The following is a 15,433-nucleotide window of genomic DNA, read 5'->3' on the forward strand; positions in this document are numbered from 1 at the left end:
CTGACAGCTCACAGCTGTGAGCCTCCCAGGAATTGTTCCTGGCTTAAGGGAGCTGCCTTGCCCAAGGTCATGCCCCTTCCCCAGGCATAGACTTTATCCAATGACTTTTGATGCTAGGAACAAAGGCCCAGGCTACTCGCCTCAATTCAGGACAGTCCTGAAGATGGGTGGAGGCCTTTGTGGCACCTGCGTGGCTGTCCAACTTTTCTCTTTGCCACCTTGCTTTTTTCACCATCCCTCCTCCCCCACCCAAGGGGTGACCCTGAAATACCCTCCAATAAACTTTCTGCATATACAGATCTCTGCTTCAGAAGAGTCTATTTCTGGGAGGACCAATCTCAGAGAGTGAGAGTCTAGGATATTGATTATGACTTATTTATTATAGAGCTGGGTCATTGTTTTTAGGTAAGTTATTTAACTTGAACTTTTAAACAGTATTGCAGGAGGACTTGAGATATATTTCTCCTAAGGGGTCTCGGGTTGGAAAAGGCTTAGCCACACTCTGATATGACTTCAAGAACTAGTATGTAGCAAGAAGATAGATTTTGTTTGGACCTGAAAACTTTCTGGAACTTTTAAAATCACACTTGTCACCTATGTGTCAGATTTTCGAGTTGAGTTTAACAGCTTGTTTACTGACTGTTATGTCATCTTTCCAAAGCCATTTTTTCTTTAACTGCTGTGACTGCTACAATGCAGGTGTAATGATCCTGTCATCCATGCTCTGAACATTGGAGAATTCAAGTCCCATCCCCTCTGTATTCTGCATTATCCCCTCCCTCCACAGAAAAGTCGGGTCACTTTATCTTCTTTGTTTCCTCTCTTACTGAAATAGTTCTACACTGAGACAGCATTGCTGTTTCCAGGGAGACAGTGAAAAGCAAGTCAACTCAAAGAACTCTGAGGAGAGGGATTGATAAATGACAGAAGATGCCTGTGTTTTAGAGGAAGGCAGAAATACCTGTGAGGTGTTCTGGGGATAAATAGAGAACTTTTAACAAGGCTATACTGAATATTCAGAGGTCTTCATAAAAGATGAAATATATTTATTAAATAATGATAACAATGGGTTAATATTTTCCATCAGGGAGCCTAGTATTACTCATTAGTTGGAAACAAATCACTACATATCTAGGTGCAAGAAGTAAATTATAGATGATACATTTTCTTACCTTCTCTCTTTGAATAGAGTTGAAAGTGACCCATCTTTTCCAGTACGCATCCATCAGTTTAATACTTCTTGTCATTTACTATAGGTCCCTATTCTGTTCTCCATGGTTCCTTTTATATCTTTTAATGCTGCAGAAGTTTTGGACTTTTTGGAAGAGATCAAAGCTAGTCCTTATTATCAAACACTTCTGTGTTCCTTTATATTTAAATCAGAACAGGGGGATTTTGTGGTACTGTTAGATATGGTCCAATATTACCACTGAAAAAGCATTTTGAGAGATTGCAGATATGCAAATCAGCATGTGAGTGGGTCAAGAAAGAGATGGAGGGGAGTGACAGACTAAGGTAAAATTTGAAGGCTAGACTAATGGGAAATGGAGAGTGAAGGGAGGCAAGATGTTTTTAGTCATCCGAATGTGTCATTTTAAGTCAAAAGGATGAAGACCAGGCAAACTTCTCAGCTCCTCAAAGAACTGATTTTCCTAAAAACAACAACAACAAAACAACCTCCCCCCATATCAAATTACTTAATAGTGATAAGAGAGGCAGAAGAAATGATTTCTGTATCCTATCTTGGTGTTGTATAGTTAAATAATAGCTATTGTGCATCCAGCCACCTGCCCAGAGCTATGCAATGAAGGCTGTCTACATTCCAGGAAAAAGAGTGTGGCCAGTGGCCCTGGAGGACAGCAGAGAACTGCTCTTGGATAGGATGCTCCTGATGCAGGGACTACAACTCACCAAGGTTACCTCCTCTAACCGCTCCACCGTGCGAGAGAGATGGGCCCTCTTTTTGTCTCAGGAAGGTATTCCACTCAAAACTCTGCTCCCAGACTGCATTCTGTGGGGTTACCATTCAGGGAGTTTTAGCTCTAAAACCTGAGTCTCAGTGTTCTCATCAGTAAAGTGGGGATAATAACAGTACTAAATTCATAGAGTTGTGAGCTATAAGCACATAAAGGCTGCCATTCAGTAGTTACTCAATAAACATGGCCATTACAAAACTAATGATTATTATTCCATGTGACTGGGCTCTTTCAGAGAATTTTTAATTAGGATTTCTTTTGACGCTTGGTTCAGGACAGATTTTTGTAACCAATCATAGTACTGTTTCTCTCTGAACTCAGAAGCAGGTCCACAATGGCCTCTCCATAGTACATAAGCTGCAGACAGTCACTCCCAGACAGCATTTCACAGATGAGAGGACCTGGCTGCCAAGATGAAATAGTCAGTTAATGGTAGTAGACCTGAGGAGAGAAGGAATTAACGTCTTAAAGAACCAGCTTCCTAAATGTGGTATTTCCTCTTGAAAGTCAGGAGGCTGGTTTGAAATAGAACAATTAAAAATATGTTTCATTACCTTTAAACCTAAAGATCACTTTAACTGGGCAAGCATATGTGATTTAGAGATTTAGGGTCTTGCTATTCCTAAAATGTTGGTTCTCAAGGAGGTTAATATTATTGCAATAAAGCTGAATTCCAAACTAGCTCTTCCTCTGAATGTTCCAGTAAAATAAGGGCTTCCTGAGCCCCTGCTCTAGGCATAGTATGGTGCCAGATTCCACGGCAGATTAGACACTATGGAGGAAGCAGTCCAGGGTCCAGCATCACAATGGCTATAACTATGGGGAGAATCCAATATGCTTTTCTGTACCTATGATTTCCTGCTAGATTTTTCTGCACAGAAATGTAGCTGGAAGATATAATTCTTTAACGTCTTCCGAATAATGAGTCATAGGGTTAAGACTAGAGTCATGATGCCAGAACCATCTTTCTTTTGTTCACCCACCGAGGGGTGTCATAAATATCACCAACTATTGACTTTTCACTACCTGTTTTCTCTTTTTCTCTGGTTAATGGTGCATCCACCTTGGCTTAATGGACAAAGTTACTCACTAATCACGAGAATAGACAAATAAACAAAAATGATCTACACTAAAAGCATAATGTGGGGAGAATAAATTGGGGTTTCAGTTGAATTAAGCTAAATATAAGTCAACAGTGAGATGTGACAGACAAAAGAGATAATGTAATCTGAGATTTCTAATGCAGTGTCTGGAAGGAGGGAAGTGTTAGACCAGCGGTCCTCAATATTTTTAAAGTCACTGATTTCTTTGAAAATATGTAAGCTATGAAACTCTCTCAGAAGAAGTCATGTACATATGAAAGTTTGGGTAGACTATTATGCAGTAAATGTTCTTCCCTAACCACCATATGCTGTCAATATTTAATTTCATATTCAGCATTTCCTATGGACTGGGCACTGTCCATGCTCATGAAATAGTAATTACTTCCCTGTTCTCTCAACCCACCTGAGAGTAAGGTAGGTGAGTGGATTCATGCAGGAGAGTGACTCTAATGACCTTGTCAAGGGCATGCCTGACCCAGCAGGTGGGAACCACCACTGAGATTCTGGGACTCTTGATATGGTCAACTTTGCAGATCAGGCTTCCTTTCCACTCAAGGTCAGAAGCAGAGGTGAGGGTACACTCCAAAAACTGTGAACTACATTGTAACCAGTAGACCCAGAAACCAGGGTGGTTCCATTGGAATTTCCTGATTAGTGAAATGCATGCTGAAATGTTTAGGGGAAAATGTATGGATGTCTGCTACTTACTTTGAAATCCATCAAAAAATAAGATGGAGTGATGGATGGATAGGAGTAAACAAATAGACAAATAATAAAGAGGTATTATAAAATGTTACTGGTCAAATCTAAGTGGAGTTCATTTTTCTGTTTGAAAATTTTCATTTGAAAAAAGGAAATAATTTGGAATTTGGTCAACAAGGTCAGTTCTGATGGCAATACCTAACTGAATGGAAATTTTCAATCACTGTGGTTATTTCCAGGAAATGAAACTTAAGTCACAATAATCAATGCAGCCTGTACTTGTTATTGATCTTTTTGGGACCTGTCTCACTCTGTTTCCTCAGTTTTATATGACCATCCATCACTCATTAGAGAATCAATTTTACAGAACTACAGTTTCTCCTCACTTAGGCTCAAAGATGGTGATGGTGTGGGAGGAAGCTGTAATGTGGAGGACATTTGCTGTTTCAGTTCCTTGAGGGGCAAATGGGGTGGAAACATAATTGAAAGATCAAAATTTCATGTATGTACAGGGTAAAGCAAAAGTTGTAATTCCATTTATTTCTTAACAGCACGAAATCCCTTGTTTTTAATCAAGAGAAATAAAAGCAACCATTTCCACATTTAAGTAATTTTCTCTCCTTTTCTGTACCCTAAACATGTTAGTTATACCATGCCTGTGCTTAGGTCTGCTTTGTAAACAGACTGTTGGTTCTTTGTGATTTAGATAGATAGATAGATAGATAGAAAGATAGATAGGTAGGTAGATAGATAAACAGACAGACAGAAGTGTGTGTGTGATTCTGTCCTCTTTGTCCTGAAGCCCATCACCTTCATGTCTCATTTTGATTGCATTTAATAGTAAAATATAGTTCTTTGTTATTGAGATAGTAAATAAATCTATTTTTTTTCATGACAAAATCTTAAACATTTTATTTGTCCATGACAAAATCTTAAACATTTTATTTGTCCTTGTAAAAAATAAATTTAAACTTATAGAAAAGTCACAGAAATAGTACAGAGAGTCTCCATCTATCTTTCACCTGCATTCCCTAATACTGACAAGCTACATAACCTAAGCATAGGAAATTAACACTGTTACAATACTATTAACTAATCTATAGACCCTATTAGTATTTCACCAGTTTTTGTACAAATATCTCTTTTTTGTTCCAGGCTCCTACACTGCATTTTCTACAATCATTTCTCTGTTGTTCTTTGTCTTTCATGACCTTGAGACTTTTAAAAAGGACCGGCCAGTTGTTTTCCAGTGTTTCTTTCAATTGAATTTGTTCAATGTTTTCTCATGATAATTGAGGTTATGTATTTGGGGCAAGAGTACCACAGAAGTGATGTGCCCTTCTCAGTGTATAATGTCAGAAGTGTACATGATGTTAAGTCTTATTAGTGGTAATGACATTACTGTGATAACTTGTTTCTCATGGCTTCTGCCAGGTTTCTCCACTATTAAGTTACAATTTTTCTCTTTGAAATTAATAAATAATTTATGGGGAGGTAATTGGGGACTATGCAAAGATCCCATTTCTCAACATACTTTCACTCACTAATTTTAGCCTCCTTTATTGATCCTTGTCTATAACATTATTACTGTGCTTGTCTAATGGAGATTTTGTGTTTCCATCACTCTTTCTACATTCATTAGTTAGAATTCTATTGTAAGGAAAAGCTGCCCCATTTCTCTCATTTATTTATTTGTTCATCTACTTATTTACTTGAGTATGGACTCATGGATATTTCTATTCTCTGGGTTATAATCTATTACTATCATTATTTAGTTTGATAATCAAGTTCTCCTAGTTTTGGGTTTTGAGGGGTTCCTTCAAGTTGACCCTCATGTCCTTTCAACATACTCTCCTTATCATTATTGGAACATTTCCTTACGTGCTGGCACCACACAAAGTTCCAACACTTATCTTGTAATCTGGTTGCCCTAGACCTGGTATTAACCAATTTCACAAGGAGCTCTCATTCCTTTCATTTAAGTATGGTATTTAGAAAGTAAAATCTGGATCCTGGGTGTGCTCACTGCCGCTAGGTACCATAGTTTCTAGGCTCTTTCAGTAGGCAGTAGTAGAAAATATAACATATGAACATCTGTATTTCTATCTTTCTCTATCTATCTATCATCTATCTATCTATCATCATCTGTCTACCTATCTAAATTTGATCTCAAACTGATACCTCTCATTTTAATCTACTCCACAGGTTTTATTCTAATCTTTCCCTTTTATTTGTAACTCTTTCCTCTGATAGTGAAAAACCAGATTCTTACTTCACCCCTAAGTTTTATAAAAATCAGATTCTGGTCACTCACCATATATTTACTTATTTGCTGAGTCCAGGTATACACATAATGTGGTTTTACAATTGCTAACCCAATCTGCTCTGAAAAATTTACTAACTAAAATACAATTTATGTACAATGCTGTTTATCTTCAGCCTTAGAGTATGCAGTCAATACTATTTTTCAAAGTCATTCAGAGGAGCATTTTCTTTCCCCACCTCCATCAGTGAGTTATGTTACTCATTTGCAGTACATTTAGGTTCATTTGTTGCTGTCGAGTTTGGGGTTCTTCTACATACTGATTGGTTTTAGTTGTTTATTTATTTATTAGGTATGTGAAACATAACAATTGTTTTAAAAGTATGGGCTATGCAAAAAGTAAACCAGAGAAGTGTTTACTCCACTTCCAGTTCCCCATTTTTCTACCTCATTCCCACACACAGTCTGTTGGCACTAAGCTTATTAGTTTCTAAGCTATTCTTATATTTCTTTCCTAAGAGATGCATGGATACATTTATGTTTTTATGTACTTTCTTACTGGAAAGACAGTGTGCTATAGATATTATAGTCATCCCTTGGTGTCCATGGTGGATTGGTTCCAGGACCCCCCCATGGATACCAAACATCCACAGATACTCAAGTCCCTTATATAAAATGGTGTAGTATTTACATATAACTTACACACATCCTCCTCTAAACTTTAAATCTCTAGGTTACTTGTAACCTTTTTTCTCTTTCTGACTTACTTCACTCTGTATGACAGTCTCTAGGTCCATCCACCTCACTTCAAATAACTCAGTTTCGTTTCTTTTTATGACTGAGTAATATTCCATTGTATATATGTGCCACATCTTCTTTATCCATTCACCTGATGATGGACACTTAGGTTGTTTCCATCTCCGGGCTATTGTAAATAGAGCTGCAATGAACATTGTTGTACATGACTCTTTTTGAATTATGGTTTTCTCAGGGTATATGCCTAGTAGTGGGATTGCTGGGTCATATGGTAGTCCTATTTTTAGTTTTTTAAGGAACCTCCATACTGTTCTCCATAGTGGCTGTATCAATTTACATTCCCACTAACAGTGCGAGAGGGTTCCCTTTTCTCCACACCCTCTCCAGCATTTATTGTTTGTAGATTTTTTGGTGATGGCCATTCTGACTGGTGTGAGGTGACACCTCATTGTAGTTTTGATTTGCATTTCTCTAATGATTAGTGATGTTGAGCATCCTTTCATGTGTTTGTTGGCAATCTGTATATCTTCTTTGGAGAAATGTCTATTTAGGTCTTCTGCCCATCTTTGGGTTGGGTTGTTTGTCTTTTTGATATTGAGCTGCATGAGCTGCTTGTGAATTTTGGAGATTAATCCTTTGTCAGTTGCTTCATTTGCAAATATTTTCTCCCATTCTGAGGGTTGTCTTTTTGTCTTGTTTATGGTTTCCTTTGCTTCTTATGTTTACTTCTATATTACTAAATAATATACTTAATCACAATTTCTTTTTTCTGCGGTTCGCGGGCCTCTCACTGTTGTGGCCTCTCCCATTGTGGAGCACAGGCTCTGGACGCACAGCCTCAGTGGCCATGGCTCACGGGTCCAGCCGCTCCGCGGCATGTGGGATCTTCCCGGACTGGGGCACGAACCCGTGTCCCCTGCATCGGCAGGTGGACTCTCAACCACTGCACCACCAGGGAAGCCCTCCATCGCTATTTCTTGATCTGAGATTTAAAACATTATTTGATAACTTTCAGTCATGGTAGCCCCAATTATCTTTAAACAGGGAAATCCCAAGACAACCCATATTTGCTTCTTTGATGATTATATTACTTTGTACATTTAGCTGGACCTTATTTTTTTAGTAATATTCCTTCCAGTAATTTGGAACATGTAGTCAAATTTATTGTCCTTCATATTATTGATTTGAATATTTAAAATGTTTGTCATTTTTCAATTTCTGAAATTATTGGTGACTATTGACTCCCTCCGTGAAAGATGAGGAAATCAGTCCACTTTCAATGGCCCATGACATACCTGCTACCCTTTTCTACCTTCTGTTCTGTATTAGTAGACTCAAGAGTTTTTATTACAGTTCATTGTAATTAAAATGATAAATACTTACAATGAACTGAAATGAAACCTTAATAAACTATAATAGTATAGTAAATACATTAATACAACTAAAATGCTGTAATAAACTATAACATAATACTGTAATATAAAACTAGAATAAAATGTTTCTTTTTATAAGAGTTAAGATATATTCAGTCTTATAACCATAGTCAAAAGAACTATCTAGACTAAATTTTCTGCTGAAATAGTTCAAAGATCTTTCTAGTTCTTTCACATACAAATTTGTGCATCTGTGATTATTTTGATTTTCATCTTGATTGTCAGGGTTATGTTGTTATGATATTTTAAAGAAGGGTATATATGAATTATGTTTCCAGAATCCCTGCATATTTGAGAACTTCTTTCTGTTGTTGTCATAAAGAATAGAACCTAAATTGGGGAAAGTTCTTGGATCATATGTCCCTTTATTCTTTCAGAATTTGGTAGACTAGCTCCACTATTTTTTCAGTATCTGCATTTGTTTAAAAAAAAATCAGGCTACTTTTGAAATTCAATAACTTATTCAAGAATGAAGGTATACTCCTTACGTTTATAAATGTTAGGTAGTATATGATGATCCTGTTAAATCTGTATTCATATTTTATTTCAGGAACATTCTCTTCCATTATGCTTTTGAATATTGTGTGTGCACTAGCTACTCTGTTCTCTTTCTCTTCAGGGCCAAAAAGCTATATATTGGTTCCCTACAGTGGGTTCCCCAAGTGGACCATCTTCTTCTGAGCACTTTGAATTTTTCCATTTTATTTCTATTGTGTGTGACTTTTTAAAGCCAGAACCTTTTTTTTTTTCCTGCAGTGCTTATTAAGCTTTTCACTGCTGCTATTCTGTTTTAATTCCATCTCCCTTTCCATTGAAAACTGTTTTGTTATTTCCTCTTTCATTTGAATTTACGGAGGACATGTTCCTTTAATTTCTTTGCAGATATGAAGTATTGTTGCTGAAATATTTCTTTTCTTTCTTGGAGGTAAATCTTCCCAAGATTGCTTTCTTTATTGTCATTTATTTCCTCTTTTTCTTTCTTTTCTGTTGTTGTCCTTGTAGACATTGTTTTGCATATGTCTCCTCCTTCATTTAAAAACATTTATTCAACTCCTGAGTGTTGACTTTCTGTCCAGATCTTCCTCTTGATCCCCCAATCTGTACTTAGATGTATCTCAGTTTGCTTCTTTTCTTTCATGGGCAATGTGTAAATATTTCCTTAGGGCACAAGCATGGAGGGTTGGAAACCGTATTTAGTAAGGTCATTTGATTGCTTGATGCACATATGAACAAAGCTGGTGGCTGAGAAGCTGGGAAGACAGACAATGGTCAAGCAGGGCAGGAGAAATATCATTAATTCCTTACCTTATTTTTCGGTTTACTTTATTCAGCTTTTGGAGGAGACTTTTACCATTATCTTTTCTCCAGAGCTTTTCCTATCTGCTTCTCTATTGTTTTACAATTTTATGTATCTCGTGGTTTTCAACACATACGTGTGTGTACATAATATTATATATATACAGAAAGAGAGTCAGAAAAACAGAAAGAAAAAGAGGAGAGGAGAGGAAAGAATAGACTATCTAGCTGGATTATTATATTCTTTAGGCTGAAACCATATCTTATCTCATTTCATATGTTCTATACAGCACCTAATTCGATGCCTAGTTCAGTATCTTTCTCAAAGGCATGGGAATACAAGTTTAGAACGGGGGTAACAGTTACTGGTGTGAGCCACTGACTCTGCCTGGCATGGTAATAAGCACTTTTATGTAGTATGTTTTCTTTCACAGTCTCAATAATCTTAATGAGATAGGTCCCATTATTGTTTCATTTTATACAACAGACAAATTTACCAGAGGCCACATGGCTAGTCAATGGAGAGCCCAGGGAATCAAACCCTGGACTGTCTGACCCCAAAGCTGATGTCCTCAACCAGTACATGTCCCTCTTAAAGCAAAAGCCTTCAGGCAGGGTGACTGATGCTCCAAGGTCCTCTCTTTCTTTTCATTTTGTTCAAACGCCTTTATGAACCTACTTTCCAATATTCCCCTTTAGTGTGCTCCTGACTGACTCACTTCTCAAGAAGCCTGGTCCAAACAGGGCTTCTGGCCTCAGATTTGCAGGGAAGAGCCAGATTTGAATCTCTTTGATGAAAAAATTGAAGACCAGCCCCTTATTTCTTAGAATTTAAAATGACATTGCAAATTCAAACTTTGGTGGCCTGGAGCCAGCTGTGGAATCTGCCTTGGGAGAACCTGATGTTTTTCACAGATGGCTCAACACTCATGAGTGACAACCTGCAGATTTATGCAGGGAGGATGGGAGGGGACCCTTTGGGCCCTTACTGAAGTTTGGCAAGTTAAAGTTTATCTCACCTGATTGGATCCTGCTTTCCTCAGTTATTGTTGATCTCAGGGAGGCTAGGAAGGCTGAGCTCATCCTCACTGGGCAGAGAAAACGGAGGAGCATAGAATGCCTGTGCCTGTGCCCTCAATTTGGTGGTATCTCTGTGACTGAGTGTGTGTGTGTGTGTGTGTGTGTGTGTGTGTGTGTGTGTGTGTGTGTTGGCTTCAATAGGGTGAAAGGAGATGCTGCACTGTGATAAGTTTTTTAAAAAAAATTTTCAAAATTCTTTATATAGAAAATTTAGGAAGTGCATAAATGTAGTCATAATTCCATTATCCAGAGGTATCCATATTCCTATTTTGATGAATCCAGTATTTTTCTACTTATGTATTTGTATATATTATATTTACCTAATAGACACAGATTCTTTTAAATATTAATATGGATCAACTAATTTGTCTACCCATTCTATTTTACAGCATGTTGTCTATGACTATCTGGTATTCTATTGAATGGGTATGCTATTATTTCCTTTATCAACTAGGAACCCTTCCTTGGTGTCAGTTTCAATCATCCATAGTGAGAGGGTATTTGGACCAAGAGCCTCAGTGGCGTGAGTTATGTTTCTCAGACCTTGGCTTTCTTCCTTCAACCATCCTGTTGCAATGAATTTTACATGACCTGCAAGGGCATCTTCCCCTGGCACCTTCAAGGGATTTGCTCAGGATATTGATATTGAAAGGGTAGACAGGGCAATTCATGTGTATAGATGGACATCTTTAAGGAATCAAAGCATTGAAGAAATGGGAAATTGTTTCAGTTACATCCATTAAAAAGAAAGAGAAAAATAGAAGAGAAAGGGGGAAAAGGAGAGGGAGAGAGAGAGGGAGAGACCAAGACTTCACTTGTTATCTGGAAGAAACAGACTCGCAGAGAGCAAATTAGTGGTTACCAATGGGGAGGGTCAACATGGGGGTGGGGGAGCGGGAGGTACAAACTACTGGGTGTAAGTTAGGCTCAAGGATGTATTGTACAACATGGGGAATATAGCCATTTTTTTTTTTTTTTTTTTTGTGGTAAGCGGGCCTCTCCCTGCTCCGGACGCGCAGGCTCAGCGGCCATGGCTCACAGGCCCAGCCGCTCCGTGGCATGTGGGATCTTCCTGGACTGGGGCACGAACCCACGTCCCCTGCATCGGCAGGCTGACTCTCAACCACTGTGCCACCAGGGAAGCCCTAGCCAATATTTTGTAATAATTGTAAATGAAAGTAACCTTTACAAATTGTATTAAAATTTCAAAAAATTCCACAAAACAGAAAAGAAAATATCTAGAACGTTCTTTAAGCTCCTCACAAGCTTGGGAATAAAAGCTCTGTTCAGGGCAGCACATAGTGGTGCTGTTTATAATTGAGGGCAACTATAATAGAAATAATTATCCACACTTCTTTTATAGCATATACTAAGGGCCATAGTTAATCCTCTCAATAACACTTCGTGGTAGTTTTTGTCATTATGTCCCTATTTTACAGTGAGGAATTTGAGGCACACAGAAAGGGAGAGTAGCAATACCCCCCACCCCCCGCCCAATGCTCAGAGTAGAAGAGTGTGACCCAGTCCTTCCTTGTTGCAGATCAAGATGGAGGAAAGTAATTTAGTGGAACTAACCTAGGACCCCCCATACCTGGAGATGTTTGCAGGACTGGACACCCTCCAGCTTCTAGTGGGCATGACAGCACCGTGTCACTCAGAAATGGGTACCAACATGCCTGTCACACTAGGAGATCCTGGACATTGTCCTGAGATAACAATTGAGAATCATTCAAGGGTCAATATTTAGTAATTTATGTACACTTCTCATCTCTTTCAGACTATTTGACTCTTTCCTCTCTTCCTCCAAAATTTAGTATCTTAAAGGTTTTCAAAGAAATCAATGTCTGAAGTTCATGCTTTGATTTCAAATGGCCACTCATTCCAGTACAAGCTAGATTCTGGGGTAGATAGACTTGGGCACTGGAGGCTGCAGAGAATTAAGGTTTGATGAGGACATGTAATTTCTGACCTTGAAGGTAATGCTTGTGCAGACTTTCTTGAGTGTGTAGGGAAGAGGAGGGAGCTGGGGCTGTGGTTAGGTCTGGTCTCAACCTATTTGGGGTCCTAATGACACTATTGGACACTTGGTAACTAATGCGAATGAAGTGGCTCAGAGGATGGAGACAATCGTGGTCTGGTGTGGCTCAGGCAAGTGGGCTTCTTTGTAAAAGTGAGCAGTGACTGTGGAGGGAGACCTATTTCATGAAGTGATGACAGTGTCATTACCTCAAAACCACTCAACAAACCAGAATACTTATGGAAAGGACCTTTGGGTTAGTTGACTTTCTGTTTACAGAAAATTTAAGCAGAGAACTATAGACCCTTTTAAAAAGCAAGGGCATTATAGGAACCATAAATGCATCTTGGTTTTGTCCTTGAGAATTTATAGTACCTGAGGGCCATCGTTCTGAACTTAGTTTTCATTATTTGGTGATACAGTCGTAGAAGGTTTAGGATAAATGGCTGAATGTGTACAAATCCCAGGTTATCCCTGAGAACTTAGATTACAAACAATTCATGACACAAACCTGTCTTGCTGTCATTTCTTTATGTGGTCTAAGAGAAGCCAATGAGCACAGGATCCTGAGACACAGCCCAGGTCTCCGGTCTCTGGTCTGCCAGAGATAACTGGCTGGGGGCCTTGGAAAAACAGCTGCCTTGGACCTCAAGTTGGTCTAAAGTAAAATGAGGAGTTGCACCGGGAATTTTTAAGGTGTCTTCCAGCAGTAATATTTGATGATACATGAGTTACGGCTTGGGAAGAAAGAAGGGAGAGAGAGAGGGAGAAAGGAAATGGGAGAGGTAGGAAGGAAGAAAGAAGAAAGGAAGAGAGGGAGGAAGGATGGAATAAAGGAAGGAGATAAGGAGGATATGAAAAGAAATTAGGACAGGTTCAAATTAGTTGAGCCCCTCTTATCTGCCTGTAACAGACAACACTATCTACTACTGACACATAACTAGTCAAATCTCCCATCCTTCTGCTTTTCAATAGGGCTGAGTCTGACGCTCCCACTGTCTGGCCACGACTCCTTTTGGCTGAGCAAGGTAGATATGTAAAGCTGCAGCATTAAAAGTGGCTGAGAAGGGCTAGATTTATCCACAGTAGGAAAGGCAACACACCAAATCTGGAAAAATATATTTCTGGGGGATAGACTGTTCAGCAGCTGCTGGGAAGATTTTGGGGGAAATAGACGCACGGAGAGGATATTTAGGAAATTTCCCTATATGCATCACAAAAATATAAAGCATGTTTTTCACTCTTCAAGACTTCAGTGAAAGTTTAAATTGCTTCTTAATGCTATTTTTATGTTCAACTTGCGTCTTCTTTGAGTATCACACTATGCTAAGACCAGTCCCATTTTATCTGTGTTATAAGAGGTTTTGCTGGGTGGGGATAGGAGAAAGTAGGCACATTCAAATTCTCATGGAGCGTCCAGAGAAAGCTCAGGTTGTGCATTTTTAAGAGCAGACTTCAAGGAAAATGGAGCCCAGGGAAAATATGAATTACAAAGGCAGGATGAAAATTTGAAAATGATAAACAGAGGAAGGCAGGCTTTAGTTGGTCTTATCCTGAGAAACTCTTATCAGTGGAGAAGACAAGGATTTAAATAAGCAAAACAACCCTCGACTGAAAAAAAAAAAAGCACAACCTAAAAGTTGAAAATTATGTTTTATTTGGTGGACTTTCTGAAGACTTCAAGCCTGGAAGACAGCCTCTCAGATTGCTCTGAGGAACTACTCTGAAGAGGTAAGGGAGGAGTCGGACATATAGGAGTGTTTGCAACAAAAACCGGGTAGTTGAAACATCAAAAGATTACTGTAAATTAAAGAAAACCAGACATCTCAGATTAATGAATTTAGCGCTTTTCTATGTATAGGAAGATGCAAGAGTCTGGGCTCATAGAAATCAGTCCTTTGATATGCACCTTCATTAACTAGAGCCAGTATTCTGTTTTTCTCCATCCTGGATCCCCTCAGGGGGCACGGTTGGACATGGCTGCAGTGGCTGATGTCTTGATGACCTCAACATCCTTTGTTTACTGACATGGCAGGAAAAATTCTTCCTCCACACAACCTCAAACTTGTTGACTGTGCTTTCCCTGGTCACCTCCTATAACTGTCCTCCCTACCTGACATCTTTTGCCTTTAGTTGAAGATGGTATTTAAGGTAGTGGCTTCATCCATTTTGGCGAGTTTATTTTCTTGGTCTCCTCTCCCAGGTGAGAAATGGAATATTGCCTGCCTTATCAGTAAACAAAGGATGCCACAGTCACCAGCGATTGCAGCCACAGCCTTGGTGAGCCGGTGAGCCCCGAGGAACCTCAGGAAGGGAAAGCATACCTGCCATCTAGCAGCCATCAGACTGTAGTCACTCCCTACGGTGAACCCTGAGGAAACTCAGAATGTGGAAACACAGGATGCTGGCCCCAGATAGCTGAGGTGCACATCAAAGGAATGATTTCAGTGAGCCCAGACTCTTGCATCTTTCCACACATAGAAAAGCACTAAATTCCTTAACTTGAGATATCTAGCTTTCTTTTATTAACATTAACCGTTTGTTCCTACTACCTGCCCTTTGTTGCAAAACTCTTATATATCCTAGCTCCCCCCTCGCCTCCTTGGAGCAGGTTTCCCAGGGTTACTTGAGATGCTGCCTCCCAGGCTTGAAGTACTCAGCATGTCCACTGAATAAAACATAAATCTCCACTTTTAGGTTGGGATATTTTTCTTAGTCAACACATGTGTACAGTGTTACTAAACTTTTGTCTGATTTTCTCCTATTAAATTATTTCATGTCAGTTTAACTCTTGGACCAGCCAGAAG

The sequence above is a fragment of the Delphinus delphis genome, chromosome 2, assembly GCF_949987515.2.
Source record: "Delphinus delphis chromosome 2, mDelDel1.2, whole genome shotgun sequence".
Taxonomy (NCBI): Eukaryota; Metazoa; Chordata; class Mammalia; order Artiodactyla; family Delphinidae; genus Delphinus; species Delphinus delphis.